A 7,743-nucleotide genomic window follows, 5' to 3' on the forward strand; every position below is an offset into this window, starting at 1 on the left:
TATCTCTCTTTCCTCCTCCCTCTCTCTCAATCTCCTTCCGCTCTCTCTCTCTCTCCTGTCTCTTTCTCTCCCTCCTTTCTCCTTTGTTTTAACCTTCTCTCTCTCCCTCCCCCTCTCCTCTCTTTCACTCTCTCCTTTCTCCCCTCTTTTAACCCTCTCCCCCCCTCTTTCTTTCCCTCTCTTTTTTCATCTCCTTCCCATCCCCCTCTCTCTGTCTCTCTCTCTTTCTCCTTCATGTTGACGAATAATACAAAAAGTTGGAGGAAAAAGAGGTTATCGGAAATTGTTACCTTTTTTTTTGTTTTTTTTTTTGTTTTTTTTTTCTTTCCCCCTCCCTCTCTCTCAATCTCCTTCCCCTCTTTGACCCTCTCTCTCTCTCCTGTCTCTTTCTTTCCCTCCTTTCTCCTTTGTTTTAACCTTCTCTCTCTCCCTCCCCCTCTCCTATTCCTCTCTCTCTTCTTCCCCCCTCTCCTCTCTTTCACTCCCTCCTTTCTCCCCTCTTTTAACCCTCTTTCTTTCCCTCTCTTTTTTCATCTCCTTCCCATCCCCCCTCTCTCTGTCTCTTTCTCCTTCATGTTGACGAGTAATACAAAAAGTTGGAGGACTCAGGAGGTTATCGGAAATTGTTACTTTTTTTTTTGTTATACCCTTTTTTTCAAATTTGAAATTCTAATTTTGTTTCGTTCGGGGCAGATTTCCATATTGCCTCTAATGTTATACGAAAGGATATTATATGATTTGGATGTGTCAGGAAGACAGGTAGGTAAGATATTTGGGAAAGTGGGTAAGCAGATAGGTGGGAAAGTTAGGAAAGTGGGTAGGTACAGGTGGGTAGATCCTTGAAAAGAGCCCACAGGGGATGGCGTCCTGGCATATTTTTGACCGAAAAGTCCAAAAATTTACTTTATGGTTTGGATGTGTCAGGAAGACAGGAAGGTAAGATATTTGGGAAAGTGGGTAAGCAGATTGGTTGGAAAGTTAGGAAAGTAGGTAGGTACAGGTGGGTAGATCCTTGAAAAGAGCCCACAGGGGATGGCGTCCTGGCATATTTTTGACCGAAAAGTCCAAAAATTTACTGGAGGAGGAAGAGAAGTTGGAGGGTGTAAGCCGGATGCACACGGCAAACGGAGAATAGGCTAAACATATCACACGTAGGAGAGAAGTTTGGTGAAAAGTGTTGCGAAAAATCCAAATCCGAAGTCAAAACTTTGTGATGCTTTTGTGTTGTGTACATAGTTTGGTGTGTATAGGATAGTTTTGTGGCTTTCTTTATTGGAGAGGATTTAATCACTAAAAGATCATACAGATTTAATCATATTAACCAACCACGAAAAGAAATAGCAAAGGTCGAGTGTGAAGGGCATCCAGGCATCCACTCAAAAAATTTGTATAGCCTAAACCAAATGTCAGCCCAAAGCAATCACCCTAGTTAGGGCTGATTGAGAGGAAAAACGCCGACCCCGTCTGTACACGGGAAAAGGCGAAGAAGAATAGCTAAATTATTTCGTCTCTTTTCGTACGATTAAAGTGTGGACGAACCCTTAAAGAGTACATTCCATACCGAAGAGTCATCAGAAAATTAAACGACCTTACCAGGCCAAAAAGGCCCCCCCTTAAGGACAGGGTAAGGTTGTTATTTGTCCTATTTGTGTGATTGCAATCAAGCTTTCGTCCTTCTTCCTCCCTCCCTTCCCTCCCCTTTGAAAAGGATCCTTGGCGAAGGATATGTTTGTTCTTTCAATAAAGACAGAATTGGTGAATAGAATGGAGAAAGGAGAGGAGAAGGAAAGAAAGGTAAATAAAGGGACAACTCTCCTCTGAACCCGAAAAATTAAGAGAGAATAAGGAATGAGCTGGCAGAGGTTTTACGGAAAGTCTGACGTCGTATGTAATTTTATTTTAAGTATATGAGTATGTGATTCGGATCATCTACAAAAACATACGTACAGACCATTGGCTAAAAAGTGAAAAGTAACCCGTTGAGGTATTTGCTATCGAAATACAAATGCAAATGTTTGTCAATTTTGTCGATGGTAGGGATCGAACCGGGGACGTTCTGCATGGTAAGCAGGCAAGAGAAGGGAGAGGGAAAGAAAGGTAAATAAAGGGACAACTCTCCTCTGAACCCTAAAAATTAAGAGAGAATGAGGAATGAGCTAGCAGAGGTTTTACGGAAAGTCTGACGTCGTATGTAATTTTATTTTAAGTACGAGTATGTGATTCGGATCATCTACAAAAACATACGTACAGACCATTGGCTAGGTAGGGATCGAACCGGGGACGTTCTGCATGGTAAGCAGGCGAGTTACCACTAGGCTAACCGTCCAATACCGCCCTTAGTCCTTCACCTGGAATGAGCTATCAGAGGTTTTACGGAAAGTCTGACATCGTATGTAATTTTATTTTAAGTATATGAGTAGGTATGTGATTCGGATCATCTACAAAAACATACGCACAGACCATTGGCTAAAAAGTAAAAAAAAAAAAAATGTAAATGCAGTTTCTTTGTGTTATTATATCACAACTTTGGTGCTCACTGCAGCATTGTAGGGTTTTTCCCAATATCTCAATAATCCTAACATCCAATGTTTACCTACCATGCTGGCACCGGTCGCTATGCGCATTTATATTGTCTATAGCTACTTTTCCTCACGAGGCTGAGTGGGCCCCGCAATCTCCAGTCACGGAGTCAATCATTTCCTTGATACATATTTCTTGACCCCGCCGGGAATCGAACCCGGGTCTCCCGCGTACAAGGCGAGTGCAGTGACCACTACGCCATGGGAGCTGACTTTTCTCACCCTTGTTCAATGGTTAAAAAGTAAAAAGTAACCCGTTGAGATATTTGCTATCGAAATACAAATGCAAATGTTTGTCAATTTTGTCGATGGTAGGGATCGAACCGGGGACGTTCTGCATGGTAAGCAGGCGAGTTACCACTAGGCTAACCGTCCAATACCGCCCTTAGTCCTTCACCCCTCCCTTCGACATTTTTCCCTCTATGTCATAGACGCGGGGGGTATTAATTCCTTGTTCTCTAATAGCAAGCTTTATCAGGTAAGATATCTAATCATTTGTTTCTATAACATGGATCTCGTTTAGTATTCATGATGGCTCCATGGATATGTTGGTGCTACTTTCTTCCTCTTCTATTTCTTTGTCTTCTTCGTCCCCCTGCTTCTCCTACTGTTTCCTAATCTTCCTCCTTTTCTTACTTCTCCTCTTCTTCCTTCTTCTATTTCTCCTCTTCTTTTCCTACTCCTTTTTCTGCTCATTTTCCTTATTCACTTCCAGCTCCTACTCCTCTTCCGCTTTCTCCTCCTTTTCTCCCTTCTCTTATTCTTCTTTTTCTTCCTTCCACTCCTCCTTCTCCATTTCCTTAACTTTCTCCTCATCCCCCTTATATCCGAGGTGAAAAACCTCAATTTTTGTTAAAGTTTTTTCGGAGAAAAATAATTATAGGTTTAATTTTCCCCATTTTTCTCCTCCTGTCTTCTCCACTACTACATCCACATGGAAGGGTATACATGTTAGGCTCAATCCCCGCATTCGCACAATCCGCGGTCTGGCATTTCTTGCTTCCACTCTGCGGAGTGAGCAGTTCATTGAGACTAATCTAAAGATCCTGCAAGAGACATGTTCAAAAATCCTGTCACCCCCTGACAACTACTCAAATCTCATGACAAGAGCTCAAATACTCTTCCCACAGGATCATGTGTGTGTGAATACTGGGAATATAATATTGTGAATATGATTTTAGTAAAGAAACGACTGAATGATTGATAACGAAAGAGAAGACGCGAGCATATAATCCTTCTTTTCTCCTTCTTCTTCTTCCTCCTCCTTTTCTTTTCTTTTCTTTTTACACTTTGTCCTTTCATCTTCCTTTTTCGTTCTTATCCTCCTTCTTCTTTATAGTTTCCTTCTTATCTTCCTCCCGAATTTCATCCTTCTCCTCCTTCTTTTCTTTTTCTCCTCCTTTTCCGTCTCTTCTTCTTCTTCTCCTTCTTTTGCGTTTCCTCCCATCCTTTTTCTTCTTCTTGTCTGCATCAAAGAAATACAGAATAGAAGAAATAAAAAAAAAAACTTAAGAAAGAAAGGAGGAGGCTGGAGGAGAATTGAGAAAAGAATAAGAAGGAAGAGGAGAAAGAGGAGACTAAGGAAAAATAAGGACACATTTTCCGGGATTTTTGTAACAAATCTGCGCAATTATAGGTAGATGTCTAGATTTAGAAATTTAATTCTATTTCCTTTTCTATTTCTCTCTGTCTCTCTTTTCTCCTTTCCTCCCCCCATTTCTCCTCTCATCCTTCTCTTTCTATTCTATTTTCATTTTCTTCTTCTTTACTTCGAGACCTTCGAGTTGATAATCTTGGAAGCATATTTCGGCATGGCAGAGAGAGGGAGGGAGAGAAAGGGAAGGAGAGAAATAATGAATGAGAGAGAAATCCGGAGGGAGGGAGAAAAAGAGATAGAAATAGGGAGTGTGTGTCTCTGTTATTTTTCTCTCTCTTCCTTTCTCTATTTCTTCTTCTTTCTCACTTTAATCCTTTTCTTCCTTCTTCCTCCCTCTATGCTTCTCTTTCCTTCTTTACTCTGATCTATGTTCATATTCCTCCTTTCGTACCTTAGACTCCGCAGCGGTAGAACATTAAACTCTTACTCCGGGTGACTGGGGTTCGAATCCCAGTAGGGACGTGATAAATTGCTACTTTATTTGGTGTAGGATAGGATCCCAACCATCCGAATTTTCGACCAAAAATAGTAATAATAGATACATTTTAGTTTTTAGGAGACAGAATTACTTGTAATTTATAGCCATCCTAGCTCTCTCTCTCTCCCTCTTTCCCTCGCTCTCTCTTACTCTCTCTGTCCCTGTCTCTCTCTATCTCACTCACTCACTCACAGAAAGTTTGCTGCAGGAATAGATTAAATTTGGCATTCAAATTATGTGGCGAACACTAAAGTGTGTGTGTGAGAGAGAGAGAGAGAGAAATAATGAATGAGAGAGAAATCCGGAGGGAGGGAGAAAAAGAGATAGAAATAGGGAGTGTGTGTGTGTGTAATAATGAATGAGAGAGAAATCCGGAATCCGGAGGGAGGGAGAAAAAGAGATAGAAATAGGGAGTGTGTGTCTCTGTGTGTGTGTGTGTGTGTGAGAGAGAGAGAGGGGGGGGAAGAGGAGAGATAGAGGAAGGTAGATTATAATATTATGCTTTGACAAAGTTGAAGTTCTATTATAAACCTATGTTGGACGTTTTATTAGAGTAGTATACCTACATACTAGGTACAATCGTGTGTGTGTGAGAGAGAGAGAGAGAGAGAGAGAGAGAGAGAGAGAGGGGGAAAGAGGAGAGATAGAGGAAGGTAGATTATAATACATATTATGCTTTGACAAAGTTGAAGTTCTATTATAAACCTATGTTGGACGTTTTATTAGAGTAGTATACCTACATACTAGGTACAATCCCCACTGAAAGCTATACCTACCTACCCTACCTAGATACGTATGTACCTCTATGTATTATGTACCTACAATACCCCTAATACCTATAGGTACGCTGAAAATTTGTTTAATGTGAATTAGTTTCAGCTCATAATTCTGTCGGTACCTATCTCTTTGTCTCTCTTTCCTTTCCCTCACTTCCTTTCTATCCCTCCCTCTCTTTTCGTTTCTCTACATCCCTCTGCCCTCTCTAACTCTTTCTCTTCTATGTCTCATTCTCCCTCCCTTTCTCTCCTATTCCTCACCTGCTCTCCCTTTCTCTTTCCCTCTCTTACAATGTTCCCCGTTTCTTCTTCCTCTATCTCTTTTTATCCGTTCCCCAAACAACCCAAAGGGACACCCCCCCCCCTCCTTATGGCTTCGGGGAGATGCACCATCTATTTCTGTCACATGACGAATGTAAGATTTTGTGAGAAAAGTAGAGTGTGTGAGAGAGAGATGAAAGAGGGAGGGAGTGAGAGCAAACTGTCAAAATCCTTTCAGAGCTCTCTCAGGATTAAATAGAAACGAAGACGAATTTTCCATCTCTCTCTCCCTCCCTTTTTACTTTTCCTATCTCTTTGTCTCTCTTTCCTCTCTCTCACTTCCTTTCTATCCCTCCCTCTCTTTTCGTTTCTCTACATCCCTCTGCCTTCTCTAACTCTTTCTCTTCTATGTCCCATTCTCCCTCCCTTTCTCTCCTATTCCTCACCTGCTCTCCCTTTCTCTTTCCCTCTCTTACAATTTCCCCCGTTTCTTCCTCTATCTCTTTTTATCCATTCCCCAAACAACCCAAAGGGACACCCCCCCTCCTTATGGCTTCCTAGCTGAAAGGAGCAGAGAGATCCCAACTGAAAGCGAGAGAGAGAGAGATATGCATCATCCTATCTTTGGAGAGGGACAGGAATAAAAAAAAAACTCAATTATCAAAAACAAATTACTTTTCATAGGTACCTACATTTTATAAAAAAAAATATTCCTTTAATGTTCATCAAGGAATAGAGATTATGGAGCTAGACGCAAGAGACGCATAGACCAGTTCCCATGGATCACTGAAGTTAAGCGTGGTTAGTATCCGGGTGGGTGTCAATCTTAATCCAATTCGAAGGCACACCGCACCGTTGCCCGCTTTCCCCGAAAGGATTCCATAACTCACCTCCATTGGGTATAGAAGGATACAGGGGGACCTCCATTGGGTACAGAAAGATACGGATCCCTTTTTCTAGCACCCTAAATCCTTTATCCTCCCCAAAATTAAGACCCTTCCCTATCCCAAAATAATAAGATCCCCGGATTACTAACTACTAAAGTTCTTCCTCCCCATCAACCTCCTCTCCTTTCGCATTTTCGACGAAATTTTAAGCTAACTTTAATTTTAAGTCTTGAGTTTTATAATGAGTTTTTCAAATAAGTTCTAGAGTAAGTTACTTTTTTTTTGTCAGGGATTTTTTCTCTCTTTTTATATCCCTTTTCGTGCACGTTGGATGTAAGAGAGGAAAAGACTTTGAGAAAATTCAGTCAGGGATTTTTTCTCTCTTTTTATATCCCTTTTCGTGCACGTTGGATGTAAGAGAGGAAAAGACTTTGAGAAAATTCAATTTATGACTGTTTGTATCAGATAAAGCTTTTCAAAAGGCTTTAGCCTCATTGTATGACTGCTAACTGCTAGGGTTTTTGTGATGATGAAGGGGGTTTACCCTCCATTTGGTGACAAGTTACCCACCAACTCAAATTCACCCAGCCTGACTGGAACCGCGAAAAACCATCAACAGTACGGGATTGTCCAGATGGTCATGTTCTCCGATCCGGATGCCTGGTCATGTATTGTTTCAGGAGGAAGGTTTAGATTTTAGCAGGACAAACGAAGAAAAGACCTCATGCGGACGATGGTATGCACCCCAAAATTACCCCTAAAACCACCCATCAAATAAATAAACCTTGTTTAGACTTCTTAGTCTTATTCGGGCAGGATGAACAAGATAGATTATTTTCTCTTCTATTCTTTTCACCTAAAGAGGTCACTTGGGTTAAGCAACGCCCCGGCTGGTGCGTCGAGCGGGCGCCACATTAGCGCCCTCCCACTATTTCAGATAGTAGTATAGGGGTGCATGGTGGGGGGGTTAGGGAGAATGGATATTAAGAGGGGAGCGAGGGTCGGCGGGGGACCGTGGAGCGGAGCGCGGGCATAAAAATGTGAAATAAACAATTTGAACAAAGTATTTACGTGAGTAATTTTAAAAGATTGTCCTTAAGTGTGT

At 41.5% G+C, this 7,743-nt stretch overlaps 1 non-coding gene across 1 annotated transcript; it reads right to left on the reverse strand.

Moving 5' to 3' along the window:
* Positions 1–2,716: 2,716 nt before the first annotated feature.
* Positions 2,717–2,788, reverse strand: Trnat-ugu. Its single transcript has one exon. It is a non-coding gene; the product is annotated as a tRNA-Thr (tRNA).
* Positions 2,789–7,743: the final 4,955 nt, after the last annotated feature.

Source organism: Diaphorina citri, unplaced genomic scaffold (genome assembly GCF_000475195.1).
Source record: "Diaphorina citri unplaced genomic scaffold, Diaci psyllid genome assembly version 1.1 scaffold1413, whole genome shotgun sequence".
NCBI classification, from domain to species: Eukaryota; Metazoa; Arthropoda; class Insecta; order Hemiptera; family Psyllidae; genus Diaphorina; species Diaphorina citri.